This window comes from Ceratotherium simum, chromosome 12 (assembly GCF_057802395.1).
Source record: "Ceratotherium simum simum isolate JZ-2026a chromosome 12, ASM5780239v1, whole genome shotgun sequence".
NCBI classification, from domain to species: Eukaryota; Metazoa; Chordata; class Mammalia; order Perissodactyla; family Rhinocerotidae; genus Ceratotherium; species Ceratotherium simum.
Window position 1 is genome coordinate 9,691,447 of NC_141911.1, and position 15,289 is coordinate 9,706,735.

General features: G+C 50.9%; 1 pseudogene; it reads right to left on the bottom strand.

Annotated features, from left to right (window-relative positions):
* Nucleotides 1-10,220: 10,220 nt before the first annotated feature.
* LOC106802330 (uncharacterized) lies at nucleotides 10,221-12,602 on the bottom strand (annotated as a pseudogene).
* Nucleotides 12,603-15,289: the final 2,687 nt, after the last annotated feature.

Below are 15,289 nucleotides of genomic sequence, written 5' to 3' on the forward strand. Positions count from 1 at the left end.
GGCAGGGAGGGAGTGAGTCTTATGTATCCACAAACTCCTCCTAGCTGACATCAGTGTTTGACACACAGCAAGATTTCAATAAAAACTGCTTGAAAATGAATATGGGAAGGTGAGAAGATTTGTAATTAACAGTATGAGAAATTAGCACAGAATTAAATTTAGGAGCATGTCCCACACTCATGTCTAGTTTCTCCCATATGCAACTTGGTCTGTGAATAGGAACAAATGTCAGTCACTACTGTGACCATGTTAGTCCTGTCATTTCTGCTGCACAGATGTACCTTGGGCTCATCTCACAGGCTCTACAAGAGGAAATGACCAGCTTGGCCTCTGATTTGGAGTCTGAGGGAAGAGAACGAGCTGTTCCCTGTGTCTGGGGTGCAAGGAAGCCCTGAGAGTAATGGCTAGTGAGCATTTATTGAGCACTTACTATATGCCAGGTATTATGCTGAGATCTGCACTGCCTGAGGTGGTAGCCACGAGCCACATGTGGCTACTGAGCACTTGAAATGTGGCTACTGCAACTGAAGAACGGAATCTTTAATTTAATTTAAGCTTAAGAACACATACTGTATTCGGTTATTAGAAAATATTTGAGAACAGTTGGAACTAACCTGGTATATGAATTTACTTCTTCAACTATAAATTTTATGAACTCTAAACATTAAGCAAGTGTTTTTGATGAAAATTTAGCATCTGAATTGAGATGCATGGTAAGTGTAAGATATACATCAGATTTTGAAGATTTAGTATCAATAAAGAATGTTAAACATCTCAATAATTTTTATACTGATTACATGTTGAAGTTATATTTGGGGTTATATGTATTGGATTAAATAAAACATATGATTACGGGCTGGCCCCGTGGCTTAGTGGTTAAGTGCACGCGCTCCGCTACTGGCGGCCCAGGTTCAGATCCCGGGCGCGGCCCGACGCACCGCTTCTCCGGCCATGCTGAGGCCGCGTCCCACATACAGCAACTAGAAGGATGTGTAACTATGACATACAACTATCTACTGGGGCTTTGGGGAAAAAAATGAGGAGGATTGGCAATAGATGTTAGCTCAGAGCCAGTCTTCCTCAGCAAAAAGAGGAGGATTAGCATGGATGTTAGCTCAGGGCTGATCTTCCTCACAAAAAAACAAAAAACAAAAAACAATATGATTAAACTTAATGTTACATGTTTCTTTTTACTTTTTAAAATGTGGCTACTAGAGAATTTAAAATTTCATATGTGCTTGCATTATATTTCTATTGAACAGTGCTTTGTGCCATGCTAAACGTTTTAACATGCATTATCTAATTTAATCCTGACAACAGCTCTATGAAGTAGATACCATTATTATCATCACCTTTTTACAGAGGATGCTCAGAGAGGTTTAGCAACTTACCCAAAGTCACATAGCCTAGTGATAGAGTCAAGAATCAATGCCAGAGCTTGCAGTCATACACACTATGCTCTGCTTTCTCTGGGGGCTGGGGGCCAGGCCCGAGCATAGAGAGCCTTCAGCCTGGGTGCCAGAATCACAAAGGGCCTCATATATAGACTTTTTGGTAATATTTTTGGAGGATATTATACATACAGCATAATTATAGTAACAGAATTGAAAGCAGGTATTAATCATGCAATTTTTTTTATTTTTTTTATTTTCCCCCCAAAGCCCCAGTAGATAGTTGTATGTCATAGTTGCACATCCTTCTAGTTGCTGTATGTGGGACGCAGCCCCAGCATGGTTGGAGAAGCGGTGCGTCAGTGCGCGCCCGGGATCCGAACCCAGCCCGCCAGCAGCGGAGCGCGTGCACTTAACTGCTAAGCCACGGGGCCGGCCCTTAATCATGCAATTTTAAATTCTTAACTATAAGCATATAACATACGCCACAATTTGGGTAACACTGCTTTGGCATTTCTTAATTTTGTAATATCCTGGAAGCCTCAAAAAATGGAAGAGACCAAGTCCCTCTAGGCTTCTGAGAGGCCCTGGTATCACATTAAATAATTTTCCTAGCTGCCGCAAATGCTGTTGGATAGTTTTTAGTCAACAGTCTGATGAGTGATTCAGGAATTGGATAGGACAAGTTTAACACAATAGGGGTACAGTGCCGGCTGGCAGCAAGATCACACTCTTAACCTCTCATGCTGTGCTGTTGCTGTTGATTAATCGTCCACATGAAGGCGGCATGATGCTGAGGTAGAAGGGGAAGAGTGGGAAGAGCGGGGAGAGACTGTTGACATTTTCCAAGTCCAAGTTCTCCAAGAGGCTGGCAGCAAGCTGGGAAGGCAGTTCCTGTATGTGCCGGCCTCCTGCTCACTAAACAAGTCCCCACCCATTCTGGTCCTCACCCTGCAAGAACGTGCTCTGGGTCCCGGCTTTGCCATTGTTCACAGCATGGATGCACAGTGGGCATGGGACACAGTCAGGGTGTCAAGGAGATGAGGGAGCTTGGGTTAGACAAGGGAAGGGCTGACTAGGGAGAGGAGAGTGAACAAAACTGACGCCAGAACATGCCCACCTCAAGCTCTGCCCAATGCCCGGTTTTGCCTGGAACTTCTTTGGGTTGACTTTGGGTTACTGGAGTGAAGTGGGCTTACCATGTAATCCAACAATTAATTGTGATTCACAGAAAATCAGAATTCACAGTTATGCAAAATGACATGACAGGCCGGCTTTAAACATGGTGGCCTTAACCTAGACTGATATTCATTTATTACGCAAAAATCACAGGTGTCTCTGTTAAAGGCTCAGGGCACTCCTACCTGCCTTCAGTTGGGACTAGTAGATCGTCAGCACTCGAGGGCGGGACAAATGAGGATTCATTTGAGGTTCTTGAAATGTGTTTTCTTATTAACTATGTCATATCCGTGTGTTTGGAGGACTTGTGTATCTGGAATGAAGGAGTGATGATGCTATTCTCACACAAAAAGTGGGGAGGTTGATGCTATTCTGCCTTCCCACTTTTGGATGCCTTTACAAGAAACTCCTACAATGAGATTCCACTTGTTATGTGAGTGCCTCTTCTAAAATGTAAATATCCCTGGGAAAGTTAAGACACTAAGCAATTCACATATTAGTGTGAAATGGTTTAACTTCACTGCTTTTCCCCTAACACCGCCTGACCATTGAGAAGATGGATGTTTTCAAGAGGCTGGAGGGAGGAGAGTAGAAGGAAACAGAAATTGGTATTTATTTATTTATTATTTAGGGCATACCTCAGTAGGGAAGACCTTGGTGAGATGTGAATTGGGGGTGGTGAAGGAAGAGATTTGAGTATGAGGGTAATTAGAAAGCAAAAGAAGTGCTCTACAAGGAAGATAGAAAGGTTCTAAAGAAGAGTTTTTTATGTCTGCGACTGGGTCTGTATGTAGTCTGTCTACCACGCACGAACTATTTGAAAATCAGACTCCATGCATCTGGACGAGTTAAGCAGGGCTGAGGCTAGAGTACAAACCGGAAACATTTTTAAGCTCCTTCCTTCCCTGTGAGGCCACTCTATCCATCTTCTGCTCAAGAGGCCTTAATGCATAATTGTAGCTTTTCTGCAGGAAAAGCAGGACAGCTGCCGCTAATTTAATTACATCCAATTTGGGTGGTATTTATTGAACCTTATGTGTAAGCCACCTTCTTAACAATGTCCCAGCCCTACACAACACTCACCCCCACTTCCCCCCTTCGAGAAACCTGACCATAGGATTCCCAGGCTGATGAAAGCCTCCAGACTCCTCCGACTTCATCAGAAGGGGCCAGGCCTCCAGGTGGCCATGGGAGGCCTCAGCCAAGCCAGCTGCTCTGACATTTTGTTTTCTCTTCATTTGATTCTGATGCTGACACTGTGCAGGTTGCTATAGAACTGCTAGAGATAAATGTGAGAGCACGTTAGAGCAGTTAAAGCATTATTTCAAAATGGGGGAGGAAGGGAAAACAAAGAAGGATGTCCCTGCTGTCATTATGATTTTTACCTTTATTTTTCTGTTTTCAGAGCACCAGTAACGGGAAGTGCTTGCTTCCGTATATCAATGAACTCAGAGCACACAAATAAAGCGAGGCAGAAGAACACGTTTTTTAAAGGCGGTTGCCCCCAATTGCGTCAGCTCCACACGCTAAGGAAGTAAAGCAGGAGCGTTTCCAGGGCATCTGTGGGAGACGAGACAAAAGCGTCCCTCCTGGTCTCTGAAGACGGTGCCTTTCCCAAACTGCTCTCTCAAGTTTCCCTCCTGGAAATGTGAAATGACGTTGTCCGAGCACTCGCTTTGAATGGTGGCGTTATATATGTGGTAGCTTGCAGACTGGCCCTGGTCGGGTTCCTGGGGAGATGAACAGGAGAGTGAGAAGGGAGGGAAAGTTCAGAGGCTGAGGCATGGTGATTTCTTCTGATGGAAAAACGTACTCCAAAATGGCTCCAGAAGAAGAAAGCCCAGAAGCGGTGAAGAGAGAGTGGAAAAACTTAAATTTTCTTTTCTTTCTTTTTTTTTTTTTAAAAAGTGGGAATTATTTACTTACTTCCACTGCAGAGAAGAAATTTCCCTCAAAAGAGGAAAACAGCCTGAAAGTACCCCCCGCTCCACCAATTGCGCTGAGCGCTGGGACAAACAGACAAAATGATTGATGTGCCCAGTAAATCATCTTCGGGTGGGGGTAGGGTCGGAATAGAGGCGAAGAGCAGAGCAGAAGCCGAGCATAGTGTTAACCGATTCCAGCAGAGGCAGTAAGCAGCGAGGGGCCTGGGCTATGGGATACATAATTGGCTAACGAATAATAAAGCCAAAATTGGATATTAACAGCAATTAGTTTCTGTAGAGGCACTGGGGAAAAGAGCTGCAGAAAACCCCATTGGGCCTTAAGCCTAAGCAATCTGAAATTAAACCAGTGCCTCAATTAAATGGGAATAAACATTGCCGCATCAATCTGTGTAAGTGTGGGAGGGGGCTGAAGGGAAGCCCCCCGTGAAGTCCAGGTGCACCTTTCTGTGTGTCAGAAGCTGTCGGCGGCACGACCTTTGTCAGGTGCGTTCTGGTCCTGAACTGTGGCCTCTGGAGGCTTAACCGGCCCCCTTTCCTCGGGCACGTGACTTTGAGACCACAGCTCTGAAGGTTATTTCAGAGCACTGGCCTGTTAGTCCAAAGGAGCCTTACATCACTAACTCTGCACTCTGGTGGGCCCAGCAGATGTGGAAAAGGAAAGAATTTAGTTCTTTTTAAAGCAGAGACCGTGTCCAGTCGACGGGAACGGCCGTACCTCTTTCTGCCTGGGACAGGGGCTGGGGTTTGGAGGTGCAGGAAGACAGAAAGAGCAAGTCTGCTCCTCTCCTTCACACCGACTTCTACACGGCTCCATCCCCTCTGGCGTAGCAGCTGGGACCAGCGCTGACTAAGGCTGAAGGAGAAATGTGTCGTTTTCCTTCCGGGGTGCGGATTTTGGGTTCTTAAGATAGTGTTATAGGGGCGGAGAAGGAGGTGTTTGGGGGTGGCAAGGACGTGTCGCCGGGGGTGGTCGATTGCCGGATCTTGAGGGAAGGTGCCTGCACCCTGGCCGGATCACCGTGGGTATGGAGGATAGACGGCTGGGCGGGTGTAAAGGGGAGTCCGGGAGAATGCACCGAGGCGAGTAATACCGCCCCCCTCCCCCCCACAAAGTGCTTTCACCCTTGCACTCTGATGGTGGGAAGCCAAGGGAGTGGCTAAGAAGTGACTTTTGGGTCGAGGTCCTTTCCCAACCTCCTCTCTCGCCGTGCAGCTCCTGGGCCGCGTCCCCCGCTCCTCTTTCTCGCACATTCTAAGGCTTTCCCGGGTGCGAGATTAGGTCGTGGCGGCCGCAGGTCCTGGAGTGGACGAGAAGGAGGCCCAGAGGAGGAAGAGGGGAGAGGGACGGATGGCCGGGGCGTCTGGCCCCCACCCCACGCAAAGGCAGGCCGGGTGCGCATCGGGGAGGGCGCGGCGTCCGGGCGAGGCCTGCGGCTCGGGAAGCTCTGGGGCGCTGGGTGGGGAGGACTCTTGGTCCTGCCAAGGCCTTTGGTTTGGCACGGCCCATTCTTTGAAGCTAAGATGTGCCCCCTTCCGAAGGGAAGATGTACTTCCCCTGACCCGCCCTGCATTCCTGCCCCAGACTTGGCAGTCAACTCTAAGGTTGACGGTCGTGTGTCCCTCTGGCGCTAGACTGAAATTGGAGGAACGGAGGTGCACGGAAAAGGGGAAAAGGTGACTCTCCGGGGACTGTCCCAGCTGTTGGCGACCCCGTGCCGAGGGGGCCCTGCCCTTTCCGCATCTACCTGCACCTCGGATCAGTCCGAAGCTTTGGGAAATGCAGGATGACCAGGGTTTTGGGGCCCCAACTTTCTTCATTCGCGTAAGAAAAAAAATCAAAGTCGGGAAAACAGGAGCAAAAAAGAAAAGAAAAAGGAAACCAGCGCTTGTTCATTTCCATCTCGCTCAATTTAGATGTCTCAGGGGCATAAAGAGAAAAAGAGAAAAGAGAAAACCTCGTGCACCTGGTCACTGGGAGGGCCTGGGCGTGGGGCCGCGGGTGGCGAGGACGAGCCCCGGGTACCCGTCTCCGGGGCAGGACCCGCACACTCGCCGCTCTCCGCGAAGAATCACCTTAAAAACCTTACCCCAAGTAGCAAACCGAACTTCAGCGAAAATATTGCCTCCTAGGTCCTAGGACTCAATATATGTATATGTTTAAGAAATAAATAGATTGGATTTTGATGTAAAATGAACCTCCCCCCACTTTCATTTTGAGAGGGAAAGCCGCTAGTGATCCTGGAGATTTATTTTTTGGACTTATGCAGCCATGACCCAGGTCTTCATTTTTTGGGTAACATTTCCATTTTAAGACAACAGGGAGAAGGATAAGAAAATGAAAAGGTGAACCTATTGAGAGTTGCTACACTTCATTTCTGACCTGGAACATTCCTTGCTCTCAATAAGGCCTGCTTTTTTTCCAGGCCATCTAAATTCGGTGCTGATCTCTCCAGGCCACCGCACACCTGCACAGGGTGGCACAGAGTGGGACACACAGACTCCAATGAAGCCCATTTGAAGTCCTTTCTCTTGTACTATGTCTGTATTGGAGATGCAATTAAGTATTAAATATTTTTTTTAAGAACTGAAGTCCAATTGAATAAGACTTGGCAAAAACACCCAAATGAAAGAACTGTAGGTGGGACTTGGAAGAAAACAAGATCTTTATTAGGTATCATAATTCTCATAATTGTTATTATTGACATACTCATCACCATGAATCAGCCAGGCAAGCCTCAAACACACATACCACCAGCACAACCCTCAGCCCATGTTGACTCATGGAGCTCTAAAACCACCCACAGAGGAGATGTGGAAGGGAGGCTCCATCTGTCCTAGGGAGAATGCTTTGCAGCTGCCCCCAGAGGACTCCATTCTAAGGTTGGAACAAGGGGTGGGGGTATTATGTAAGTTCAGAAGAGGGAAAGAGAAAATTATTTCCCTGTGGCGACAGTAGAGATGGATGGATGTTTTTCATGTGTGTGGTTGAATGCTTTCCTATAAATATTAGCCATGGATGTGGTTATGTGAGAAAATGTCTGTATATGTGTGTGTAAATGGGCATACACCTGCTGAGAAACTACCCCTCCCCCTACATATTTATTTCTCTGGCTCAGGGTCCTCATGTGTCTACAAAACTGTCCCTCCTCCCCACCCCTTTGGTGACAGAAGTGATAGAGAATTTACCTTTGTCTTTGTTAAAGAATCAATTTCTTTTCCACTTAAACAGAGATCTGGGCCTGGGCTGTCTCTGGCAGGGGAAAAAAGAATATTACCAATTTTTCCTTTGATACATTTCTAAATCCATCTTCAAGTATCTGGTACAGTACCGTAACCTTGAGAAAACACATTAGCTCCCATCACCATGAGGACCTTAATGATGGTGGTGTGTGTGAATCGAAGGGGGCCTGACTATATTCAGTCAGCCAACTGCCTTGAACGCGTCCTACACATTTAAAATCATATATTTTCCCTTCATTTAAGCCATAGGATGTAATCAGAGGGGCTCAAATAGACAGACTGCGGAGAAGATGATGTTGCGAGTTAAAGAAATGCCTTGAAAGAGCAGAAATCTTCAGGTTTCTTACATAAATATCGCTGGGCTAAACAGGCCCCGAATATAGAGGAATGGATGAAGCTAGGACTAACCTTCACTCTGATACTTCTGTTAGGTGAACACAAAAGGGGCCTTGAAATTACACAGGAGGCAGAAGGGTGCATTCATCTCTCCCTTTTTCGGTCATTAAAGCCCCACATAAAAACACATTTTGTAATGAGACCTGGTGAACACAGGAAAATCCCCACACCGATACGCACAGACCCAGCAAACCAGAACACTCCCACACACAGTAAAGCTTTCTGGAACAAGAGTTTACATAAGTAATAAAATAAAAATACGCCCCTCCCATCATAGATTATTGGCAGCAGGACCTGGCGGGCCTTGTCCATGGTGCCTGCGGTTTGAGCTCTCCGGGAGAAGCGCGTTGGGTTTCCACCTAAAAGGGGCATTAGTTGGGAAGGCATTTGAGGATTGTACTGTGGGCAGGCACATCAGCAAGGAGTGCAGCCACGTCTGATGGAATTACGGGGAAGCAATTATGGAGATGAGGCTCACTGATGTGGACAACTGTGGGGCAAACAGTTGGCCACCAGAGGCTGAAACCATGCCCCAAAGAACTGTCAGAGCAGCCTTCCCAGGGAGGCAGGGGGAAAGGCAAGGAGATTTACACCCCAAGGAGGCATCCTTGGGAGGGAGGTCTATTTTGAAGGCAGTGGCTGCGGGTGCCTTTTAGGACAACCCTGACTAAGGCACAGGGGCGAGAGAAGATGCTCTCTCTTCTGTCCTCCAGCAAGGCTTGCCTTCTGGGACTTGGGGGACAGCACCACACCTGCAGATGGCATGATGTGAACTGCAGCCTTCTCTCTGCAGGGGTGAGCAGGTTGTGGCACATTTCTGCAGACCCAGAGAAGGTTCTGGGAGTGTCTAGATGAGGTACAGCACACTTAACCTCGCCTTACTCCAGACACTCCCTTAGGAGGGCAAAGGAAGAACCTAAGATACAATAATTATAGAATGATTGGCACACAGTAGGTACTCAATAAATATTTGGGAGGAAATGAGGCTAGGGATCCATGGTGTCCTTGCACACTAGTTTATTTAGTGGGCCAGAACGAGGCTTTGGGGAGGAGAGAGCTCCTGAGTCAGCCTCAACTGAGACTTTCTTAGGCCTTGGTTAGTGTGTCAGGAATCAAACTCTAATCCTGAGCATCCCTTATGGCCTTGGCCTTGCAAAGAGAGGCCTCTGCCAAGGGTAGGGAAAGGATGCAGCAGGCTTCCTGGGTAGGAAGATCCAGCTCTTGGCCTCCTTTCTCTGTAGGCACCTGCCCCTCCTCCATTTTCTCCACCTGGAAATTAACAGGTTTATGTCTTGCCACCGTCCACTGCAGCTTGGGGGTTAACACAGAGCTGGAGATGGGCTGGGGCTGTCACTGTGCAGAGCAAGAGGGGTCTCTAGGACCAGCTGCTGCTCTAGGTCTAGTGCTGGGGAGGAAGGCCCGACTGGGGAAGCAGATACTTCAGGATGAGAGTGGGTTAACCCTTTCCATTCCCTGACGTTCTCTTTCAAAAGTCTCTCCTCAGACCAACACTTGCAGCCATTCTGTTTTTCCTTCTGTTCAGATTTTAAAAGGAATGCATCCCCTCCTTCCGCACATGTAGGTTATTGCGCCTATCCCTTCCTCTGCATCTCCTGGATCTCTGCCTGAAACTGCAATTACAGCGCAAAGAGGAAGTGAGAGGCTCCTGAGAGCCCTGGCCATGCTTTCAGCCCCGATGGAGCTCATGAACGGTCCAGAAGTTTGTTTCTTCTTCCCTCCATATCCCAACGACTTCCTTAAGCTTGTCAGGTGCCCAAAGCGCTACAGTAAAGGGTGACAAACACCTCCCTCTTCCCTCTCAACTGGCGACACCCCTCCCCCCAAGCCTCAAGCAAACACAATATATCTGCAGTCCAAGCCCTGGCACAGTCTGCCAGTCTTTGGATGCCAGATTATTTTTTTAAAGGGCAAACTAAAAGCTAAGCTCAGAACAAAAACACAGCCACGGAGGAAGGTGTCGACCCGCATACAATGCACCCCGAGCCCAGAGAAAAATCTGCACACAGAAGCCTTCCGCAATGCGCTCACAGGCAACCCTCCCCTCCCACCTCATCTGTGCTCGCACAGATCTACGTTTCTGTGGTAGAATCAGCCTCTGTTTCGCTCGCAGAGTCTCTTTGCATCTCTAATCGCCTGTCTGTCGCAAGCCCCACACCTCCCCACTCCAAGGGCTCCGGTTCGGGGCAGCCCAGCCGGCGGGAGCCCGCGACCCCTCCCGCCCGAAGCCGGAGCGCTGAGCTCTGCGTAGGGCGCCTCGGTTCTGCGGCTCCTTCCTCGGCGGGCCCTCGCGGACCGACGGTGCTCAGCCAGCCCCATTCTTGGCATTCACCGCGTGCCTTAATTGTATGGACATTTAAATCAAGGTCCGCTGTGAACACGGAGAGAGAGGCCTTTCTCCTGAGGAAGGAAAGGAGGAAGGAAGGAAAGGAGGAAGGAAGGAAGGGGGTGGGAAGAAGACGGAATGAGAAAACAAGGAAAAATAAGTAAAAAGCGGCGCGTGTGCGTGCGTCCCGACAGCGGGGAGAGGGATGGGGGTGGGGAGTGCAGGAAGAAAAGGACCACAGCATCCTCCCTACCGCAGCTCCCCAATCACACAGACAATGAGATAACAGCGACGTCTTCCAAAGGCTCTTTGTTCTCCCCCATCCTTTCGGATCCAGGCTTTTTCCTGCAAAGCGGAGGGGGTGGAGTGGTGGAGGGTGTGGGTGGAAGTGGGAGACGGAGAGATGCCTCCCCCGTGTTAATTACCCCGACTCCCCTCGCCCCTTCCCCGCGCCTCGCCTCCCCTGCAGCTCCAGACAATGAAAAAACAACACCAACCCCACCTCGCCCCAGCGCAGCAAACCCTACCCACCCATCTCGCCCTCAGCTTTGCCCAGGAAACTGAGGGGGCCAGGAGGGGGAAGACGAGGGCTGGAAACGAGGAGGGCAGCAGGGGCTTGCCAGCGGCTGCCAGGGCAGGGCGCGCCGCCGCCGCCTTTACCTCGGTCTCGGAGTCCAGGCGTAGCCTGGCCGGGCGTGCCGCGGGGGCTGCTGCCGCGGTCCGGGGCCGGGATCTGGGCAATCAGCCTTCCGGAACTCGCCTGCTGCAGTCCTCTCGCTCAGGTCCCAAGTGGTGGAGGGGAAAAAGGAAAAGGAAAAAAAAAAGGGGGGGGGGAGAACTCATAAGAGCGAGGCCCATCTGGCCCCTCATCAGCTTTGTCAAGTCTTGCATACGCTAAAATGCTAATGACCTAGATAGCTCATGCAAAATGCAGCAGGGAGGGAGGGAGCGAGCGAGCGAGGGAGGTGGGAGGGAGGAAGAGAAGGAGTGAAGGGGAGGAGAGCGAGGGAGGAGGAGACGGAGGGGAGGGGAGGGAGAGAAGGAGGGAGGGGGAGAGAGAGAGAGAGAGAGAATATATATGTCTTCGAAACACCCCTACCACTCTCCCCACCCCACCCTACCCCACCCCAAACTGTCAACTGTCTCTACCAGGTAAAGAGTGGGCGTAGATTTAAAAGGTCACTCGTGTCTAATGCGGCTGGATCCCCGGGTCAAAAAAAGGGAGAGGGCAAGAGGATGAGAGTCCCCAGAGCCAAAGGGATAATAAGACATATTTTAAGCCCTCTCCCTCTATGCCTCCCTCCACCTCTCCACTGTTTACACACAAATCCAGACGCCTCCTTCTGTGTGTACACGGACATATCAGTTTTCTTAAAATCAATTTCTCAGAGCGCCTATCCATAGACACCCGTATTTCATCCCCAGCAAAACTCATCCTGTGAACCAGAAGAGGGGATTTAAAAAAAAAACCTTCTTTTCGCAATCCTCCTCCAGCTGGTCCGTCCCCACTCACCTCTCCCTCGCCCCACTATTCCCTCAGTCCTCCGGGCAACATCTCCAGCTTCTGCTCTCTTCTCAGCCTTCTGCTCCCCGGTCTCCTCTCCAACACCCGGATCTCGAGAAAGTGAGGCAGGGGAGCAGGAAAGCCAAGTTAAGTCTACCCGATCTCCCACATTCAGCTCCCTTTCCCAGAAAAACACCAAACAAACCCAACCTTTCCCCAACAATGACACTGTTTAGGCAAACCAAAAGGATAAAAAAAATTCGGCCCGAATACCCTCAGAGGTTTGCGCGCCGGGCTGGCGCCCGTTGGCACCGGAGATCACTCGTGTTTCCGAGCCGGCGCTCCCGCGCGTCCCTCCTCGCCGAGCCCAAAGTGCTTTGTCCGGGGGTCCACTCAAGGTCTTCCTCTTTATGTTCTTCTTTTTAAGAGACTGGTCGCAGTCCGCAGCGTTTCAGCCAGCCCAACGAAAAACAGTGGATCTACTGGAATAAAAGGGATCAAGATAATATACATGCAGATGAATGAGGGAGGGCTGCGGAGACGCATAGGAAGCCGGCATCCAGGGAGCGGCCGCCAGGGCCCGAATTGCTTCCTTCGCTGGGGACGGCGCGGGCGGCGAGAAGGCGCTGGTGGTCGCTCCACCTGGCAGGAGGAAATGATAACCATGATAAGGAGCATCATGATGATGATCATGAGCGTGATAAAAAATTCAGAATCTCCCTTTGGTGAACCGGAGCATGCGTGAAGGAGGGTCTGCACTACTGGCGGCGGCGGCTGGGGGGAAGGAGAGGAGCGCAGGAGGCAAAGGTTGTGGCGGCAGCACCCTCAGATGAATAATAATAACGCGCAGCGCAAGTTGCGGTTCAGCCTGGAAATCCAGCCCTCCGCGTGAACTCGCGTCGAGTGCGGATTGCAGGGGATGGGGAAGAAGGGGGGGAGGGGAGGGAGGGGGAGGAGGGTAGAGAGGAAGGCAAAGAGGGACAGAGAGAATTTGGAGCCTTTTAATTTATCCTTACCAAGCCCTAATCTCATTCGCCGTCCTCTTCGGGTGAGGTCGATCTCCTTTTTAAAAATTATTATTCTTTTAACGGATTATTCAGCTAAAAGAAGCCACATCTGCTGACTGTACCGAAAACAAGAGGATTAGGAGCCGGTCCACAGAGCCCGGCCCGCAGCCCCCCACCCCCTCTCTGCACCAGCACACGTCATTCTCACTGCCCCCGGGTACCTCCCTCTCCTTGCTCCGGAAAAGCTGTGCCAAGGAAAATGCGGATTTGGGGAAAGTGAGAAGTGGGAACGCTCGGAAGAGCGGGAAAGCCAAGGCTGGAGGTGGCAATTCGCACCCCCACACTCACACGCGCTTCCGTTTATCCATTTCTATCCTGGGAGAAGGGGGCGCTTTCTCTGTGCCCACACGCGCGGCATCTGCAGTGGGCCGTGCCCTCTGCTCCCTTAACGTGACCCTGGCTGTACCAGTAGGGGCAGACTCCCCTCGGCGGCCCGAGGCGTCAAACCCACATCTGGGTCCACCGCCCCCCTCCCCTTTCTCGGCCCCAGCGGCCGCGGCACCGCGGTTTGTCCACTCCTCTCTCCCGCTTCTGCAGATTGAGTGGGGGGCTCAGGGCACTTGCACGCCCTCTGCTTCTCGTCCTCAGGACGAGAACCCTGCCGGACTAGGCCTTCTGCGGGCCGGGGTGCGGACAAGGCCTGGGGTGGGGGTGGTTGGGGGCCTGCGGAGGATGCGGTTGACATCACTGCGAAGAGCGCGCGGCTGTCCGGCCGCTGCGGCGACCCGAGCGCCTTTGCACCTCCCCCTCTCCCCCACAGCCCCAAGCTGGCGTCTGGGCAGGACAGCGGCGGGGGGTGGGGAGAAGCGTTGGTGGCGGGGGTTGGGGGGGAGGTAGTCCCATCCCCCGCCTCCTGCAGTCAAGGTGAACGTGAAGGAGAGCGGGCGAGCGTGCCCGCGCCTCTGGATACGTGCGCGCGCCCCTCCCGGCTTCCCCTCTCCTGGCCCCCGGCGCCCTCCCGCCGCCCGCGCCCGCCGGGGCCAGATGGACGCCCGAGATGAGAGGCACAAAAGTGCCTTTCCACGTCCGGTCGCCACCCGTCCCGCGTACATTTAGACTCACTTCGGGGAGGCGCCTTTTGTTGTGTTGGCTGTGGCCGTGTTGTGTGTTTTTCTGGGAGCACGGGGTTAACTTGGCCTTAAGGAAGGACTCAGAATGAATCTGCCGCCAGAAAGACATCTCCCGCCCCGACCCCCAACAAACCCCGCCGCAATGAGAAATCTTCGGCCTTTCCGAAGAGTCCGCTCGGCAGCCGCCCGGGACTCAACCCAACCCCGGCCATTTCCGCACACGCAGGGCCCATCTGCTTCCCCCACTCCGGCTTGTCTTCTTTGATGACTTAAGAAAAAATCTAAGTGTTTGTTGGGCAGCGCTGGATTCAGAGCAACGAGAGATGGATAGGAATAACAAACCCCTGACAGCTAAAAGCAGCTTCTCAAATCAGATGACCCGTGCGCGGCAACCGAGAGCGGTCCTGCGAGGGTCGAGGCAGACGCGAGCCCACCGAGCGGGAACGGGTCCAGAGAATGGTGACCCTGGGCGCTACCCTGCTTGCTTCAAGGCCATTTAGGTTCTTGTCAATTATTGGGTGTTTGCCCCAATAAAAGGAGAATAGCAATCTCAAGACCTCTCAGCACTGGCTTTTTGCCTCCAACAATGTACCACGAGAAGCTTAAAAATAAGAAGTTTTTGTAAATTCTAAGAAGCGGAAAGCTGTGATTTAAATTGAAAGAGAGACAGACAGACGGAGAGATAGAGACAGAGAGAGGAGAAGAAGAAAATGTAAAGCATCCCTGCAATAGATTTTTAATTCCTGAAGACTATAGTTAGTTGGAAAGCCGTCATCTGGGGTGTCTTTCAGGAGGAAACTTCCCATCCTGATAACGTCCCCCTCAAACTAAAATACTTTTCTGGTGGAAAAACTATATTGGCGGTAGCTAGGCTCAAGGCTTCCACCATTTTGATAAGGGTTTTAGATTCAGGACTATTTGTTTTCCATTCACTAAGAAGTCCTTAAGCAGACAGTTCCTGAACCCCTTTACGTGGAGGGACGGGGCTGCGACTTGAGGTCCAGGTTGTCTTGACTGAAGGGCAGCAGGACACACCGCTGCGGTGCTGTCCTTGCTTTTCCTTAAAGGCCTGGTTTTGTTTAGCTTGAGGACGGTTTCAGTGCAGTCCTCCTGCGCTGTTGCTGCAATGCAGGATATTTGCTCTCTCATCTT